Genomic DNA, 20,385 nt, shown 5'->3' on the forward strand with positions numbered 1-20,385 from the left:
CCTGTCATGCTAAAAATCAACGAATGTTCCAGTAACTTTATGCTCTAAGCTACCAATCATCTGCTAATGACTGATAATCTTCATTGTCTCTTCCTGACGTGCGCTTTCATTTTGTCTGCAGACATCATTTATCTAAATTATTTTTTTTTAGCCTGCAGGGAACTGCTAGCGTTTGTATTTTTCTTTTTTGTTCATATATTTTTATTTAGTTCAATAAATCGGTCTAAATTCAAATTCAAGTATTTTTTGCCTGATATTAACTCAAAAACTCTAAACTCGAAAATGTTCTTTTATGTCGTGAAGGTGAAAACAATAATGCCAACACTGACTGAAAACAACACATGTGCTGAAGAGCTCACCAGCAGCACCATTGATCAGCCGCAACACAACAACAACAATAATAATAATAATAATAATAATAATAATAATAATAATAATAATAATAATAATAATAATAATAATAATAATACTAATAATAATAATAATAATATCTTTATTTCTACAAGTACGTGTACAAGGTATACAGGCTTGCTGGCGTGAATGACATACTACTGTATAGAAAGCGTTTTGTTATGGAGAGCATTTCGGGCAAATTAGGTCAATTTTGTCCCAGGATGTCACTCACACCAGTCGACTAACATCCAGGTACCCATTTTACTGATGGGTGAATAAGGACAGCAAGTGTCTTATGGAAATACTTACTGCAAAGCTCACCGACCTTCCCTGGATCAGCCACAACAATACATGTGCTGAACAGCTCACCAGCTGGGGAAAAAACTCTTGATTTGAAGACAGTTTTGTGAAAATACCTCACTGAATCTTTATTTAATAAACCGTGTATGAATACCGACGTGGATCGTATATGGAAGACAGAAAGAGAAAAAAAGGAGTGAGGGAGAGGCGCAAAAACTGAGAAGAAAAATATTTTCGGAAAAATAAAAGACAAATATTTGCTCGAGTTCTCTGAAAACATATAGGCTGAGAGGCTCAAAGAGGCCCTCGGGGCTCCAAAGATTATGTTCCAGTCCTCCTATAGTGCTCCACAGACTATGACCATTCCCTCCAGTGCCTCACAGACTGTGACTAACCCTTTGCATGTGTCACAGACTACGACCAACCCCTTCAGTGCGTCACAGACTATAACCGTCCCCTTCCGTGCGCCACAATGATTTTTTCATACTACAGAACCAACCTTTTTTCCGAACCGCGAAGGTATGACAGCTCACAACACAATACATAAAAATAATGGATGTATATGGATTTACTTTGACGGCAAAAGTAAGTTATTAGCTTTTCAGTGTTTCCTTATTTATTTATCAAATGAATGACATGAATGAGTGAGGACTACAGGGGGACAATCAAGCGTTAATTAACATTACGAAATAATATAGCTAAAATTACGAACGCTAAGATACTGCGGTACTTTCCCTCTCTAGGCCTGTAGAGGGGTACGTGTGGACGAGCGTGTTTCAAACCCCGTATTATCGCTTCAGCACAAGATACAGAGAGTATGTTGCCAAGTGTGTGGCTTTCCTCTCTCTGACAAGATCTGTCATAAATAAACAACTTTACGAAAGAGTGTGTGATTTGCTTGTCACTGATGTTTTTTACAGTCTCAACCACAAATATTGTAAGTTTTATATTCTGAACCGCTTCTAGCGTACACATACGTCTGTCTCACACACGTATTCTCAACCACAAAGCGTAAACAAGTGTATCTCACTTTGTACTAGTATTTCCAGTCATAAATAAACAGGATTTCGTCTCACACTGGTATTCTCACCACCAGACAATTTTCTTTAATGCAAATGAGAAGGTTGAACATTGCCACTAGAGTCCTCGTGATCTTGACAAAAGACACTAGCTTACAATGTACTCCTTTGATTCCCCCCACACTGACTCCTACTGCTGTTTTTATGCTCGTTATCACTCCACTTATCACCTCCTTAATTTGTTAGCGGATTTCCTCGTTCTTCCTTTGTAATTGAGAGAGATATCGAGAATCCAGTAGTGTTATCCATTTTTCATGATAGATGAAGATGTGATAGATGTTATCCATCTATCACGTGGTCAATAATATACAGTGTCATCCATCTATTATGTGCTGTATGCTGTACTGTGTCACCCATCTATCACGTGGTGAGCACCCTATAGCGTCATCCATACATTGTGATAGACATTGTACCCTGTCATTCATCATTCGTATATTTAAATACCCATCATTGTTATCCATATATCGTATGTTATACACAGTTCAGTGTAATCCATCTATCATGTGGTGAACACATCACAGCGTCACCCATCTATCACATGGTAAACACACCACAATGTCACACATCTATCATGTGGTAAATACATCACAGTGTCACCCATCTATCATGTGGTAAACACACCACAATGTCACCCATCTATCATGTGGTAAATACATCACAATGTCACCCATCTATCATGTGGTAAACACACCACAATGTCACCCATCTATCATGTGGTAAATACATCACAATGTCACCCATCTATCATATAGTGAACACATCACAGCGTCACTCATCTATCATGTGGTAAACACACCACAATGTCACCATCTATCATGTGGTAAACACACCACAATGTCAACCATCTATCATGTGATAAATACATTACAGCGTCACCTATCTATCATGTAGTAAGCACTGCATAGTATCATTCATTTATATTGTGAAAATCACAGTAAAATGCTATCCACCCACCATATATTAAACACGGTTCTCTCGTTCCTATCTAGCATATAATACATACAGTTCATTAGTATCCAGTCTATTATTTAAGAAGCACATTTCAGTGTCGCCTATCTACCGTGTTACCTATTTACTGCGTTTTCTATCTATTGTGTTACCTATCTACCTTCTGATAAACAGTACACTGTCATTCATCTATCATGTGGTGAATAGCGTTTAGCGTCATACATATTTTATGTGTTAAGCACAGTATAGTAGGTGAGAGGGTGGGTGGATGAGTAGGGTGGGTGTGAGGGTGATTAAGGGTGTGACTGGGAGGGTAAATGAGGGTGTGGGTGGGAAGGTGAATGAAGTCGTGGGGGGGGATGGTTGGAGGGTGAGTGAGGGTGTAGGTGGGAGAGTGAGTAAGGGTGTGGGTGGGAGAGTGTAAGTGGAAGCGTGTGGAGGAGGGGGAGCGAGGGCGTGGATGAGAGGATGAATGAGGGCGTTGGTGGGAGGGTGTGGGTGGGAGGGCGAATGAAGGTTTGGGCGGGAGAGTTAATGATGGTATTGGCGGGAGGGTGAGTGAGGGTGTAGGTGGGCGGGTGAGTGAAGGTGTGAGTGGGAGGGTGAGTGAGGGTGTGGGTGGGAGGGTGAATGAGGATGTGGGTGGAATGATGAATAAAAATATGGGTGGGAGGGTGAATGAGGGTGTGGGCGAGAGGGTGAATTATTAACATTCTAACTCATATTGAGTAAATGAATTCTGGCAAGACATATCCCAAGACTTTTCAGCTAACTAACACATTTATATAGCCAAGGATTATTATTATTATTATTAATAGAAGAAATATAATCAAGGGGGACCACTAAACCCGTAGGGATTATAAAGCTCCTGTGGGGGGGGAAATAAGGTATTCCAGCTCGATATAGGGAACTGGAACACAGACCCAGTTCCCTAGATTAAGAGGCCCTCACCAGCGTCAAGGAACCTCTCTTGAGGGGTAGTCTGCCGAGGAAGTCTATCCAAACAACATTTCTCTTAGTGTAGAGTTTTATCATGTCATGATATAATAAAGCTTTGCAATAAAAGAAACGTCATTAGAATATAAACTTGCTCTGTTTACTGTCTCTTTAATTCACGATATTGTTACTTGCTTTATTAACCAAAGACATAAAACTGAACGAATCACCAGCCCTAGCTTACTATTCCCTACTTACCCCGGCCACTATGACCTCTTAACTCCTCGTCTCGCACAATCTTTGTCTCAGCGTTCTCTACTCCCACACAAATGACACTAATGAAGAATCTGTTTATCTCTAAATTTTTGAGCGACGCCAGTGATGGCGATGTGGTGAGACGACGACTCAATTTTCTGTGTGAATGAGTAATTGATGAAGGAAGGGAAGTAAAGTGAAGATGGGAAAGACGGATAACAGAGGATGTGAAAGTTCACACTGAGGATAGCTACTGAGAAAACATTTCTACCTATTTCTCCATTATAGACAATCGTGTATTAATCTAAGTGTGTAAGTCAAAGAAAGAAAAGCAGAAGACTGTCTTCCCACCCTCCATTCCTACTGGTCACTGTCTGTATTAAAAGAGGAGAAAAATTATACCTTACCGGAAAAATGGCATGGAATTAATAGGAGAGATGGAAGTAGATGGAAGACAAGAACTACAACCACCTCTACTTAATTAACACTCTTATCATATTTGCTACACGCTTTACTCCATTGCAACACACAGCTTTGTGTACCAGTTTTTCTTCTGGTTACTATTAGTTCTGTTGTGACTGTCACAGCCCCTTCTTCTGTGTATATAAATATGATGGTCCGGGTGAGATTAATGTAAGTTTAGTGTAAGTTCAGCTAGTGGTTCACAAAGTTAGCGGAGTGTAATATGCAACATCGAGTGTAATATGCAACTGTAGCTTTTTTATCAAGTTTTCTGATATATAAAACATCTTATTCTTAACAAGAATATTGATTGAAGGAGAAACGGAGAGGGATGTTTAGTGGAGATTATAGGTATAGCAGAAGGAACAGAGGGAAAAGAGTGGAACTATGATCATTATTATTTTTTTACATGAAGAAACACAATACTCTGAGGGTCATGTTGCCCCTGGTAAATGTAAGGTTATCAAGTTTGATCCAAAAACGAGGAGAGTACTTCAATTGCTCAAATTACAGTAATTTATGTGCTTTGCATATGGAAGTCATTATCTTCCGGCAAATTACTATAATTATAGAACTTGCTATCAGAAGACTTGTCTCACAGATAGCTACTATCTTCACCCTGTGTGCATAATGCCAAACTGCGTACAGTGCCATTGATGCGCAGTACACAAATGGTGTGCCAGGTGTCTACATGGATGGGCCAGGAAATCCAACTTAAGAAACCTGAGCTTAGTGTACAGAACAGATTTTCCATTTTCGTAAAATAAAATATTTATTAGACTAATCTACTCAATTCCAAATTGGAAGTTTTTTTGCAATTTCGTTATTTATTGTTAAATATTCTTATTTATAGGTATTCGTAACCTCGTCTAACCCAACCTAACTTGACTTAGTCTTACCTAAACTAAAACAATTTGACCTAATCCAAACCTAACTAAAATTTTAGAAAAAAACATTTGCCAGTTTTCACGAAACGCAAAGAAATTAGTGTTTAGTACACAAATAACCCGGACATAAGAGACTGTAACTTATAGCGATGTTTCGGTCCGACTTGGACCATAAACTTGTCCGTGACTAGTCAATAACCCAAGTCGAACCGAAACGTTGTTATGAGGATTTAGTCAGCTGTGAGCATGTTATTTGTACATTGTTCCAGTCACGGAATTTTCCACTTTATTCTTAACGGTTAGTATCTAACAAGAAAATTAGCGTAGTTAAATGAGTTAGTTAAATGAGGACTCGTTGAGTCCCAACAGTCAGAAGTGCAGTTCAGTCCAGTGTCTAAAGTGCTGACTCGTGCTGGCCGGGCAACGCGCTTGTCATTCACTGCGCTACATGCATAACTTATTTCCAATCTTCTCACTCCCTGTACTTCATTAAGACTCAATTCTGCATCAAGGACGGCGATAAATTTTACTCATTTTTAATAATGAATGACGCCAAGAGCATTTTATGAAAGAAAATTGCAAATACTGATATGAAAAGATGCCACCAGAGAAGGTAATGAAAGGACGTTATATCAGACTTTCTCTTCATGCGTACAAAGATTCGCTCATTAGTGTATATGTGGCAAAAGGACTGTGTACTTTGATCCAGAGTGTTTAGGATTGAACCCTGCAAAGGACTGAGAGATAATGTATGTAAATATTTTCTCCCGTTCTCGATTTAAACAAAATTATATATATATAAATATATATATATATATATATATATATATATATATATATATATATATATATATATATATATATATATATATTTAACAAGTCGGCCGTCTCCCACAGAGACAGGGTGACCCAAAAAGTAAGAAAATCCCCAAAAAGAAAATGCTTTCATCATTCAACACTTTCACCTCACTCACATATAATCACTGTTTTTGAAGAGGTGTCCAGAATACAACAGTTTAGAAGTATATACGTGTAAAGATACACAACATATCCCTCCAAACTGCCAATATCCCGAAACCCCTTCTTTAAAGCGCAGGAATTGTACTTCCCATTTCCAGGACTCAAGTCCGGCTATTTAAAAATAACCGGTTTCCCTGAATCCCTTCACTAAATATTACCCTGCTCACACTCCAACAGCTCGTCAGGTCCCAAATACCATTCGTCTCCATTCACTCCTATCTAATACGCTCACACACGCTTGCTGGAAGACCAAGCCTCACGCCCACAAAACTTCCTTTACCCCCTCTTCCAACCTTTTCGAGGACGACCCCTGCCCCGCCTTCCTTCCCCTACAGATTTATACTCTCTCCATGTCATTCTACTTTGATCCATTCTTTCTAAATAACCAAACCACCTCAACGACCTCTCTTCAGCCCTCTGACTAATACTTTTATTAACTCCACACCTTCTCCTAATTTCCACACTCCGAATTTTCTGCATAATATTTACACCACACATTGCCCTTAGACAGGACATCTCCACTGCCTCCAACCGCCTCCTCGCTGCAGCATTTACAACCCAAGCTTCACACCCATATAAGAGTGTTGGTACTACTATACTTTCATACATTCCCTTCTTTGCCTTCATAGATAACGTTTTTTGTCTCCACATATACCTCAACGCACAACTTGCCTTTTTTCCTTTATCAATTCTATAATTAACTTCATCCTTCATAAATCCATCTGCTGACACGTCAACTCCAAAATATCTGAAAATATTCACTTCTTCCATACTCCTCCTTCCCAATTTGATATCCATTTTTTCTTTATGTAAATCATTTGACACCCTCATCACCTTATTCTTTTCTATGTTCACTTTCAACTTTCTACCTTTACACACACTCCCAAACTCGTCCACTAACCTTTGCAATTTTTCTTTAGAATCTCCCATAAGCACAGTATCATCAAAAAAAAGTAACTGTGCCAATTCCCATTTTGTATTTGATTCCCCATAATTTAATCCCACCCCTCTCCCAACACCCTATCATTTACTTCTTTTACAACCCCATTTATAAATATATTAAACGACCATGGTGACATTACACATCCCTGTCTAAGACCTACTTTTACCGGGAAATAGTCTCCCTTTCTTCTACACACCCTAACCTGAGCCTCACTATCCTCATAAAAACTCTTTACAACATTTAGTAACTTACCACCTATTCCATATACTTGCAACATTTGCCACATTGCTCCCCTGTCCACTCTATCATATGCCTTTTCTAAATTCATTAATACAATAAGAACTTCCCTACCTTTATCTAAATACTCTTCACAAATATGTTTCAATGTAAACACTTGATCTACACATCCCCTATCCACTCTAAAACCTCCTTGCTCATCCGCAACCCTACGGTACACTTTTCCTGGTATACTCAGTAAACTTATTCTTCTATAATTTTTACAATCTCATGCAAATATCTAATCAATCAATCGTATGGCAGAACCTCAGCGCCTGAATGCATGCATACATGGTCAAGAGCCTCAGTTGTTGTTCAAACTGAGCATCAAAATGGAGATGTAATATGACTTTGACCGTGGAATGATCATTGATGTCAGACGAGGTGGTTTCAGTATCTCAGAAACTCAAGATCTTCTGGGATTGCCACACAAAACATCCAACTAGTAGCTATTCTGTTTGCGAAATTGCCAAATGAGAATGGACAGACTAGTTCAATCTGACAGTAAGGCGACAGTAGCTGAAATAAACACGAATTATGTCAGCTGTATGTAGAAACGCGTCTCTGAACGCACAACACGTCGACTCTTAAAGTGGATGGTTTCAAGGAATAGCCTACAACACCAGACTCCACATTTGTTGGATTCGAACAACAAACTGACATTATAGTGGGCATATGCTCACCAAAATTTAACAGTTGAAGAATGAATAAACATCGCTTGGTCTGATGAGTTGTGATTTCTACTGTGGCATGCAGATGGTAGTGCCAGAATTTTGTGTAAATGTTTAGAATATGGAGGAACGGGAGAGCTGAAGCATGAATGTGCAACACACAAATCTGCACAACTGCTTGATGTGATAATGTCAACATAGACCAGGGTCTGTAAAGAACGTTTCCAGCACCTTGTTTATCCTATGCCTCATCGAATTCGGGCGCTTCTGGGAGGAGAAGGAGGCCTTACCCAGTACTAGAAGGATGTGCCTATGCAGAGCAACCACTGAGAAAGAATAGTGAAATTCCGAGCACTTTCGTGTTTTCTCACATTATCAAGGAACTACAAAAATAAAAGATCAGCAGAAGGCACATAGGTGCAAGATTACACGTCGCAGTCAATATACAACACATGATTTTTAACGATGATGGAATAGGTGGCCAATGATCTGTCATACACAGATTTTAACTTATTGAATATATAAATTCTTCCCAAATTTTATTAATTATAAATGAGTCTAATTTATACAATCTCACTTGCAGTGAATAAGGATGTATGTCTTTTTTTGAACTGTAAAAAGTATTTCTAGAAAATTTAGGAGTTATCGACTAAGTGTTTTGGGTATTTTACATCATTAGCTATTTCATAAATTTTCAAGATATCTTCATCTATGAACATTGATGAAAATACAGGAAGTTTAACTCAACCATGGTGTGAAGAAGAATAATAGTGCACATAAGAACAGTCATTAGTTGGCTTTCTCTAAATTCAGTTCCCCTTTAATAATTAAAACATCTAGAAAATGCAATGAGTTGTTTTGTTCAAACTAAACAGTAAAATTTATGGAATGAGCTAGGTTATTTAATTTAATATGGAAATGGTTTATATCTATTTTCTTAGGCATTAGACATAAGACATCAACATATCTGTACCACTTAGCTATATTGGTAAGGATTTTGTTAGGCAATTTAGTTTGAAAATATTCCATATATATATACTACTCAGCACAGGTGAGAGAGGATTTCCCATTGTCATACCAAACTTCTGAGTGTAAAATTCGCTATTAAATAAGCATTGCATCAACAGTACAAAGTTTAATAAGCTCAATGACTGTAGGTACTGGTAATCGTAAATCGTAATTAACAAGTTCTTCAGATAGGAAACCTAATAACCATATTGGAATAATGTTAAATCAGTCATGAAGCTTAATTTATCCACTATATCTGTGTGTGTGTGTGTGTGTGTGTGTGTGTGTGTGTGTGTGTGTGTGTGTGTGTGTGTGTGTGTGTGTGTGTGTGTGTGTGTGTGTGTGTGTGTGTGTGTGTGTGTGTGTGGTGTGTGTGGTGTGTGTGTGTGTGCGTGCGTGCGTGTGTGCGTGTGTGCGTGTGCGTGCGTGTGTGTGTGCGTGCGTGCGTGTGTGTGTGTGTGTGTGTGTGTGTGTATGTGTGTGTGTGAGTGTGTGTGTGTGTGTGTGTGTGTGTGTGTGTGTGTGTGTGTGTGTGTGTGTGTGTGTGTGTGTGTGTGTGTGTGTGTGTGTGTGTGTGTGTGTGTGTGTGTGTGTCCAGATATTTACACTTCTCTCTGTGTTTCTGCTCACCCACTAATCTATCCTGACTTTGCACTTATCCCCCTCACTTCGGGATCACCACTTATGCTGTTGTTATTTGTATAATTATGATCACTAGTGGCAACAAAAGTGCCTGGCTTACCCCTCATTCTTCTCGCAAATATTAGTACATTCATATTTTCTATTAAATTGTGTTTTTCTCTCCCCCTTCCCCCACCTTTCTCACTTTGGAAACCTTGTTTCTCACTTGTGGGGTTGTTCACAATAAGCAATAAAAACACTAAGATTTAGGAAGCCCTGCTGTGGATTTTATTCTTGTGACCAGGGTGTGTGTATGTTTTTTTCTGAAGCTCTGTGAACCTCGGTGCGTGACGTTCACCTTTCCTCTTAGTCTTGGTTGTCTAGACGTGAAGACTTGTGAGGAAATGAGAGTGGAGTGTCAGGGGTGAGGAGTGTGAGTTTGAGAGTGAGAGTGAGTGAGAACAGGAGGGTGAGTGAGTGCGGGAGAGGAATGAGTGTGGGTGAGTGTATGTGTGTGTGTATAGGTGAAGAGTGCAAGTGAGAGTGCGTATGAGTTCAGAGGAAAGCGAATGTGAATGCAAGTGTGCAGTGTGCACACTGTGTGCAGTGTGCACACTGTGTGCAGTGAAGAAAGTGCGTATGAATGTAAGAGAAGAGTGCGATTGCAGGAGAGCGAGTATGAGTACAATAGAGCGAGAGAGAGTGAGTGTCAGTAATGAGAGTGTGTAAGTGGAAGAAAGTGTGAATGCAATTAAAGAGGATGAATGTTAGAGCAGATGAGAGTGAGAACAGGATAGTGTGAGTGTGAGTGCAGGTGAGGAGAGTAAACGCGAGGCGGTTCAGCCTGAGTGCTGCAGATCATACGAAAGTACGACCAACTAAAAACTCAGACAGCATTTGCCTTTCATTTGCACTTTAGAAGAGTTCAAAACATTTAGAAAACGTTTCGGCTCCTAGGACTGAAGAAGTCACCTGTGGCGAAACGTTTTCTCGAAAATGTCTCGAACTGTTGTTTCAGTGGACTTTAGTAATGTGTCACTTCATAAAACCAACGAATAAATACGAAAGCATTTTCCCAGTTTCAACAAACAAGCAAAGTGCTGGGCATAACCTGAACACGGACAGATAAAATAGTCTATCCAAAACAGTCTTATCTAAATAAATGAAAGCAGAAGCAAGACGGACCACCAGCGACAACAAACATGACTGAAGTGTCTCCCCAAGAATGACTTAACTCGTTCAGTCAACTGAAGGAGAAGAAACTGTGCGTTTCATGAAGAAGAAGAAGAAAGGGAGGGAAGTAAAAGAAAAAAGACAAAAGATGAATGATAATAATAATAATAATAATAATAATAATAATAATAATAATAAAAATAATAATAAGCAGAAGAAGAAGGAGACGAAGGAGACGAAGACGGAAAAGAAGAAACAGAAGAATTTATTAAGATGCGTCATCTTAATCCTTGATCTCCTGCTTGTGCGTTTTATCAATATCGTTAAAGTTTGCCATTTTCTACAATAATGATTACTTCAAAATAATTACTATGGCACATGGTGGCACCACTGAATGTCGACCTAATCTTATCCCAGTTAAGAGGCTTCAAACTTTTTCCTCAACTCCGGAAGAAAACTCAAGAGAAACTTTGCAATATCTTCTCTCCTCTTAATTCCGATGTCTCTGTGCAATTTACTCGTGGCAAAGTTCGTATATATATTTCACGAATAAAGTAAGATAGTTATCTTTATAGGTCTTGTTTCTAAAATTAATTGCAACATATTAACAAATTTTAAAATATTTTCCTTAACTTTAAGACCAGAACCTCGCTGTGGCTTACGTTCATTAGATATTAAAAATTTTCTTAGTATAAATCTAACCTATTTTTCTAAATTAATTTTAAGTTGGCTTTCGACATATAATATCGAAAAATAAAGTCCGGAAATATATTTTTATGAAACAGTAGAAGAAAGTTTATAAAAATATTACTTTCCCATTTTTTTAACCTATTTTTATTTCATCTTCTAACTTACGAATTTGTGAGTTAATAAGTTACTTGTAGTTTACTGCAAGTAAATTATAGTGGATTAAGAAGATTAGAAAATTCCGAAAATGTCAGATCCTCTGACTGAAGGAATATGAGAAAAGATTTTGTGATATCTGACTAGTTTGGAATGGCGATTATTTATATTACAAACATGGACAAGACTGAGGTTAAATAAAAGATTAACTTAAGTGACAGTGCTGATGCTGTTTACATTATTAACAGAAAACTGATACCAGTGAGATAGATGTTTATTGTGACTATTGTGTTTTAAACAGTTGAAATAAAAGGCTCTTAAGAAATCTTGAATTGCAATAAAGATGTATAATACTTACACGTTGATAAATAAAATACGTGTTGTACACCTGGGTAGCTTTATTACTAAGACTTCTCGTCTAACAGTGACTTTTCCATTCAGTAAAGAGATTGCACACTGTCTCAAATATATACAATTTCTGCATTAAATTGAAAAAAAAAATAACACTGGTTGGCGAAATGTCTCCATATTAAAAATACGCAGATGTTTCATATGTTGTCTTATTTATCAGATGTTATATTCTCGATTAACGATATTTTGCTGTTATATTTTCTTACAAAAATGTGATACAGGTCAATTATGTCGATTGAAATTAAGGTTAAGTAATATTTGTTAAAATGATCTATGTTAATTGTAAGCTATTTCATGTTAAAATGTGATTTTACTCGAATAATAATAATAATAATAATAATAATAATAATAATAATAATAATAATAATAATAATAATAATAATAATAATAATAATAATAGCAATAATAATAATAATAATAATAATAATAATAATAATAATAATAATAGCAATAATAATAATAATAATAATAATAATAATAATAATAATAATAATAATAATAATAATGATAATAATAACAGCAACTTAGAAGTGCGTACATAAATTTGTATGATGATCATATGATCCAATAATCACCAAGTGGTGGAGTAATGATCGTATGAGGGAGTAATATCCATGTGGAATAAATGCCATGTGATGGAATAATGACTATGTGATGAAGTAATGACTATGTGATGGAGTAATGACTTTGTGATTGAGAAATGAGCATGTGATGGAGTAATAATAATGTGATGGAACAATGATGAAATGAAACAATGATCATGTGATGGAGTAATCATCCTAAAAGAAAGAAATGATCATATGAGGATATAATCATCACATGATAGAGTAATTAACGCTTAATGGCGCAATAGTAATGTGATGGAGCAATCATAATGTGAAATGAAAGAATCAGTCATAGAATAATGAGCAATGAGATGCAGATGGTGCGCAGAGAACTGAAGAGGAATTAAAATAATAATAATAGTAATAATAATAATAATAATAATAATAATAATAATAATAATAATAATAATAATAATAATAATAATAATAATAATAATAATAACTTTATTTACTACAAGTACATGTACAAGGGATACAATCCTAGCTGACATCAGTGACATACTACTATATAGAAAGCCCCTTGTTATACTGAGCATTTCGGGCAAATTAGGTCAGTTTTGTCCCAGGATGCAATCTACACCAGTCGACTAGCACCCAGGTACCCATTTTAAACTGATGGGTGAACATGGACAGGGACAGCAGGTGTCTTATGAGAACACGTCTGTAATGTTTCCAGCAGTATCGGAGGAGATTCGAACCCCAGACCTCAGTGTGAGTTGAGTACGCTAGCGATCGAGCTACGGGTAGGAGATACAAGTTGATAAATCAGTGAAGAGGATAAATGTAACGAAGAGGAGAGAATGAGGTTCAGAGCAGCGAGTACTAGCAAGTACAGTACTAGCAAGTACAGTACTAGCAAGTACAGTACTAGCAAGTACAGTACTAGCAAGTACAGTACTAGCAAGTACAGTACTAGCAAGTACAGTACTAGCAAGTACAGTACTAGCAAGTACAGTACTAGCAAGTACAGTACTAGCAAGTACAGTACTAGCAAGTACAGTACTAGCAAGTACAGTACTAGCAAGTACAGTACTTCCTGTAGCGAAGCTACAGTAAGTGAAACTGAGTGTAATGGAAATAACCCACTGCATAAATACACCTCCAGTCACTGCCCACCACTGGTATATAAGAACCTATGAGTGCAAGTCATCACCTCAGATGAGCAGTGGTACAGTCATTACACTGTTGATTGATGGTTCGGTTATTACACTGATGAGTAGTTACTTATCTGTCTATTTGGTAGGTTTTAACCACCTGTCCGAAATGGCCACTAGCGCCCTCTGAAGTTCCTTAAGTGCACCACCACTCATGACATACCACATAAGGCACTCTGCTTCCTCGTGGAGCCAGCAGACAGCTTGTGGGGCCAGTAGACAGTCAGGTAGCTTGTGGGACCAACAGACAGCTAAGCTGCTTGAAGGACTAGCAGACAGCTAGGTTGTTTGTGGGGCCAGCAGACAGCTAGGTCGCTTGTGGGGTCAGCAGCCAGCCAGGTATCTTATGGGGCCAACAGACAGCTAGGTTGCTACTGGGGCTAGCAAGCAGCCAGGTTGTTTTTGGAGCCAGCAGACAGCTAGGTTGCTTGTGAGGCCAGCAGATATCGAGGTTGCTTGTGAATCCAGCAGACACCTAGGTCGATAGATAACTGCCGTATTGGCTAAGCAGTCAACCTCCCTGTGTGATAGCAGATTGCCGGATAGCCTTGTCGAACCAGTAGACAGAGAGTTATATAGTGAAGCCTGAAGTCTGCTTCTCATAGGCTCAGAAGACAGTCAGTGGGATTAGCAGACAGCCATCTTCTCGTGAGGCCAGAAGTCAGTTTCTCTGTGAAGCCACAGACAGCACACTTGTGGGACTGGTAAACAGTCAGCCCTTAGAGGAGTCAGCAGACTGTTAGGTCACTATAATGCCTGTCTCCTGGCCCTCGTGGAGGGCCAACAGACAGCCACCACCCTCGTGGAGGGCTAGCAGACAGCCACCACCCTCGTAGAGGGCTAGCAAACATTTACCACCCTCGTGGAGGGCCAGCAGACAGCCACCACCCTCATGGAGGGCCGGCAGACAGTCATCACCCTCGTGGAGGGCTAGCAGACAGCTGCCACCCTCGTGGAGGGCCAGCAGACAGCCACCACCCTCATCGAGGGCCAGCACATAGCCACCACCCTCGTGGAGGGCTAGCAGACAGCCACCACCCTCGTGGAGGGCTAGCAGACAGCCACCACCCTCGTGGAGGGCTAGCAGACAGCCACCACCCTCGTGGAGGGCTAGCAGACAGCCACCACCCTCGTGGAGGGCCAGCAAGCAGCCACTGATTTTATGTTATAAATTATTATGTTATAAATTATGCCCATATAAATTATAACATAATCCCGGGTTTAGTATGCGTCAAGTATTGGCCATTTATTAAAAATCCAAGGAAATTTGTATTTTTCTAGATAGCTATTTGTGTTATGCTCTCTGAAGTATCTTATTAAGCTAGTATTTTTCATATCGTTTTCAATCTTTCCGTTAAAAATAATGCATATACGAAAGTAATTTATCATAACAACTTCTTGCACTGGAGAAATAATAAGAAAGAATTACACTTCAGACAGGATATCCAATAAATAGATTTACCTAGTAAATTAACATATTCATATCTTGTTAGTCTGACACGAATCCTGGAGGTAGGAAGTAGGCTACTTTTAGTCCGAGGGATGGGCAGAAATGAGATTAAGACACATGTGCAACATCTGGGTATCTTTATTGTAGACGTTTCGCCATCCAGTGGCTTTATCAATACAAATTCTAGGACATAACTTGAAGACAGTTGAACTATGTACAGAAGATGAGGTAATCAGTCCCTCAACCTAGGAGTAGGTGCGAAGAGCACCATAGTCGTGGTGCTCTTCGCACCTACTCCTAGGTTGAGGGACTGATTACCTCATCTTCTGTACATAGTTCAACTGTCTTCAGTTATGTCCTAGAATTTGTATTGATAAAGCCACTGGTTGGCGAAACGTCTACAATAAAGATACCCAGATGTTGCACATGTGTCTTAATCTCATCTTGTCGGTATTATATACCATTCGTACACATGGGCAGAAATGTTGCAGGTCTGGAGGTGAGTATTAGAGTGCAACCTGTGTTCTGGAGGATAGATAGGAATGTTGCTGCTCGGAGGGTCGCTTCAACTGTGAGGCTCCTTGCACTGCTAGTAAGACAACGTTAGATGAACCATGGTGAATGTTCTACCTGTGTGTGTGTGTGTGTGTGTGTGTGTGTGTGTGTGTGTGTGTGTGTGTGTGTGTGTGTGTGTGTGTAATTCTTGTATACCTGAGTTATCCTTTACTGGAGATCTACTCTGTATTTCGTCTTTAATATAGTAGTTCTTTTCTTATTCCTCCACTGTAACTCACCTCCACTACTTCCTCCACTGTAGCTCACCTCCACTGCTTCCTCCACTGTAACTCACCTCCACTACTTCCTCCACTGTAGCTCACCTCCACTGCTTCCTCCACTGTAGCTCACCTCCACTGCTTCCTCCACTGTAGCTCACCTCCACTACTTCCTCCACTGTAGCTCACCTCCACTGCTTCCTCCACTGTAGCTCACCTCCACTGCTTCCTCCACTGTAGCTCACCTCCACTACTTCCTCCACTGTAGCTCACCTCCACTGCTTCCTCCGCTGTAGCTCACCTCCACTACTTCCTCCACTGTAGCTCACCTCCACTACTTCCTCCACTGTAGCTCACCTCCACTGCTTCCTCCACTGTAACTCACCTCCACTACTTCCTCCACTGTAGCTCACCTCCACTGCTTCCTCCACTGTAGCTCACCTCCACTGCTTCCTCCACTGTAGCTCACCTCCACTACTTCCTCCACTGTAGCTCACCTCCACTGCTTCCTCCGCTGTAGCTCACCTCCACTACTTCCTCCACTGTAGCTCACCTCCACTGCTTCCTCCACTGTAGCTCACCTCCACTGCTTCCTCCACTGTAGCTCACCTCCACTACTTCCTCCACTGTAGCTCACCTCCACTGCTTCCTCCGCTGTAGCTCACCTCCACTACTTCCTCCACTGTAGCTCACCTCCACTGCTTTCTCCACTGTAACTCACCTCCACTACTTCCTCCACTGTAGCTCACCTCCACTACTTCCTCCACTGTAGCTCACCTCCACTGCTTCCTCCGCTGTAGCTCACCTCCACTACTTCCTCCACTGTAGCTCACCTCCACTGCTTCCTCCACTGTAGCTCACCTCCACTGCTTCCTCCACTGTAGCTCACCTCCACTACTTCCTCCACTGTAGCTCACCCCCACTGCTTCCTCCGCTGTAGCTCACCTCCACTACTTCCTCCACTGTAGCTCACCTCCACTGCTTCCTCCACTGTAACTCACCTCCACTACTTCCTCCACTGTAGCTCACCTCCACTACTTCCTCCACTGTAGCTCACCTCCACTACTTCCTCCACTGTAGCTCATCTCCACTGCTTCCTCCACTGCAGCTCACCTCCACTGCTTCCTCCACTGTAGCTCACCTCTACTACTTCACTGTAGCTTACCTCCACTACTTCCTCCACTTTAACTCACCTCCACTACTTCCTACACTGTAACTCACCTCCACTACTTCCTCCACTAAAGTTCTCGGCTAATCTTTCTTGCAATAGCGTTCTCCTCCTTTCTCCACTCTAGACTTCTGTCTTTCCTTCACTACTTCTACCAACTAAAAAAATTTTCCTCCTCTATTTCCTCCACTGGAGTTCTCTCCAACATCTCCAATGAAGATCTCTTTTACTACTTCCAACCCCGGAGGTCTCCTCCACTACTTCCTTCAGGAGATTTTTCTACTTCTACAGGATTCCTCTAGTGGAACGCTCCTCAACTACTTGCTTCACTTGTGCACTCCACTTGCGTACGACCTTGACGACGAAGCCTCTCTCTAATATTATTTTTATCCACCTTGTCGATGCCTTTGAGCCTTCATTTTTCTAGCGCTCTAAGATTGAGTTCTTTAAATCTGTCTTCACAGCTCAGCTCTCTAACCTCAGGGAGTAAGTCTGGTGGCAAATTGCTGGACCGTCTGAAGCTTGCTCCCACGTTTAAAGCTAGGAGGCACTGAAGCCTGGTTCTGCATATTCCAATATGGGTCTCAGATATAACGGTGAATTAACCTGACTGAATCATTGTTGAAGTTGCTGAAAGCCATTGTTATGGACGTCAGTGTTGATCACACCACTGACGTTATCCTGTTTAAGGGACTCAGGTTTGTGTTATGGCGACAAGGACCTTCTTCCTGTCGCCTGCAGATGTCTCCCTCTCAGTAGATAAGATGATTTTAGCATCTTTTTCCCACCATCTTCCATCGTATGAGCGTGTGTACTCACGTAGATGTGTCTCCGCTGGTTGAGCTCCGGCTCCTGGGTGTTCCCTCATAATTGCATCCATCTCTTGACCTCTGTCTCCTTGGCTCTACCTTTTGTCTGGTGTGACTACTTCTGTCCCTCCTGTGCTTTACCGCACTTACTCTGGAAGTCAAGTATTCTATTAGTCGTTTCTGCATCATACTTGCTTATTTTCCCTACAATGCCCACATATTATTTTTTGTCGTGGTTATTTGAACGTTTGCTATAAATTTTTATCTGTTGTGTTCTCTCGTGCTGTGAACAGTTTGTCTCGTTTATCTTACTGTATCATGCATCATGTTGTGATCATGTCCACCCTAGTTCTTCAATTCTTTAGTGATGGGTAGTTTACTCGTCGTAATCTATTTTCTGATATGCGTTCTTGTTTACAGGGATTGAGCTCATGCTCTTGTTCCCGTGACTTTCCTTAATTTTATTTTGAATCATTACTTCTGAGTTTACGTATTCAGTCAACATTTACTATATCATGTGTTTCCTCGCCCAAAATCCTTCCAGTGTTTGTATATCGAGATCATATCTCCTCTTGCTGTCCACTCCACCAGTGACGTGCGATGTAGTTTACTCAGGCTTTCCATATTGCTCTTCCCTTTAAGTTTCAGAACCAGACTGGAATCTTATCTGTGAAGTTTTTCCGAGCACCTTTTTGTTTACTGCTAGATACCGATTCCACACTGGTAGATTTTACTAAGCATATCACAAAAAATCTATTTAAATACTAATTGTTAAAGTTTCCTTCTTAAGCTATGCTGATGAGGTTATCCAGTTTATGTCTGCTTACGCGACTGAATTTGTATATGTCCACTCCATTTAGTATTTGTTTCCGTGAATATTCGATTTTCAAACTGTCAGCTGACTTATCCAGGAATATATCATCACTCTGCACAGCATGCTCATTCTTTACTGTAACACTCGAAAATGTTTTGTGTTTTCTATTAACCTTTGATTAACATCCCTTCTTCCTGATCGTTCCCATGGTAAACATGTCCACCATATCAAAGTACCAGAGAATTTTGCATGTCGTGATCATGCAGCCTCTCGTTCTCCATGTTTGCAGAAGCATGAGGTTCTGCTCATGCTGTCTGCTTCCTCAATGTGTATTTATCAGGTTAAGTCCTCGCTCGATAGCGAGCTCTGTATTTTTCTTGGTTTCAGTGTATGCTTCAAAATATGAGCGCTTTATGCCTGTTCTGTATATTTCAGGGGTGCTGTATATTTCAGGGGTGGTTATATTTATTTTGTGAAACATTTCACTGGTCAACAAAGATTTTCATTCGAAATAATTTTTGGTGTTCGATATAGATTTTTTGACTCTGATTCCAAAACTGTTTTTCTTTTTTTCAGTACCAAATATACTTTTTTGACCTTTTATACACAAGGTCAACAGCCAATAAATAAGAAGATATTTCACATTAGAAGGAACGCACTCAAACTCGGTTATTTCTCATTTTCTCACAAAACACAAACTGGTTTCTTTTTTTCATTTTTTGGGGTTTAACATTTGATAAGTGATTAGGATGAGGCTCTCGTTTATCTCGTAACCGAGTCCAGATGGAACGATGGACAACCCTATGTAATAACGTTAAGCGGCCAGATGCACGCTTAACGTTATTACATAGGGTTGTCCAGAGGAAAAAATTATGTGTTTAAAATCCGTCATGGTGACAATTAATTTTGGTGGCTATTTATTAATATAATCTTAAATGTTGTAATTCACTAGGATAATAATCTGGGTATAGATTATATGGCCCATAGTGTTATGACTTGGACAAGTGTCTGATATATATATATATATATATATATATATATATATATATATATATATATATATATATATATATATATATATATATATATATATATATATATATATATATGCAATAAGATCACAGTAAACAGGTGATTTCAAAATATGCAAAACAACCACTCTGAAAGAATAGAGAAATTCCAAGCGCTTTCGTAACTACTCACATTATCAAGGAACTATAGAACATATAGTTCCTTGATAATGTGAGTAGTCACGAAAGCGCTTGGAATTTCTCTATTCTTTCAGAGTGGTTGTTTTGCATATATATATATATATATATATATATATATATATATATATATATATATATATATATATATATATATATATATATATATATATATATA

This window comes from Cherax quadricarinatus, chromosome 71, assembly GCF_038502225.1.
Source record: "Cherax quadricarinatus isolate ZL_2023a chromosome 71, ASM3850222v1, whole genome shotgun sequence".
NCBI lineage: Eukaryota > Metazoa > Arthropoda > Malacostraca > Decapoda > Parastacidae > Cherax > Cherax quadricarinatus.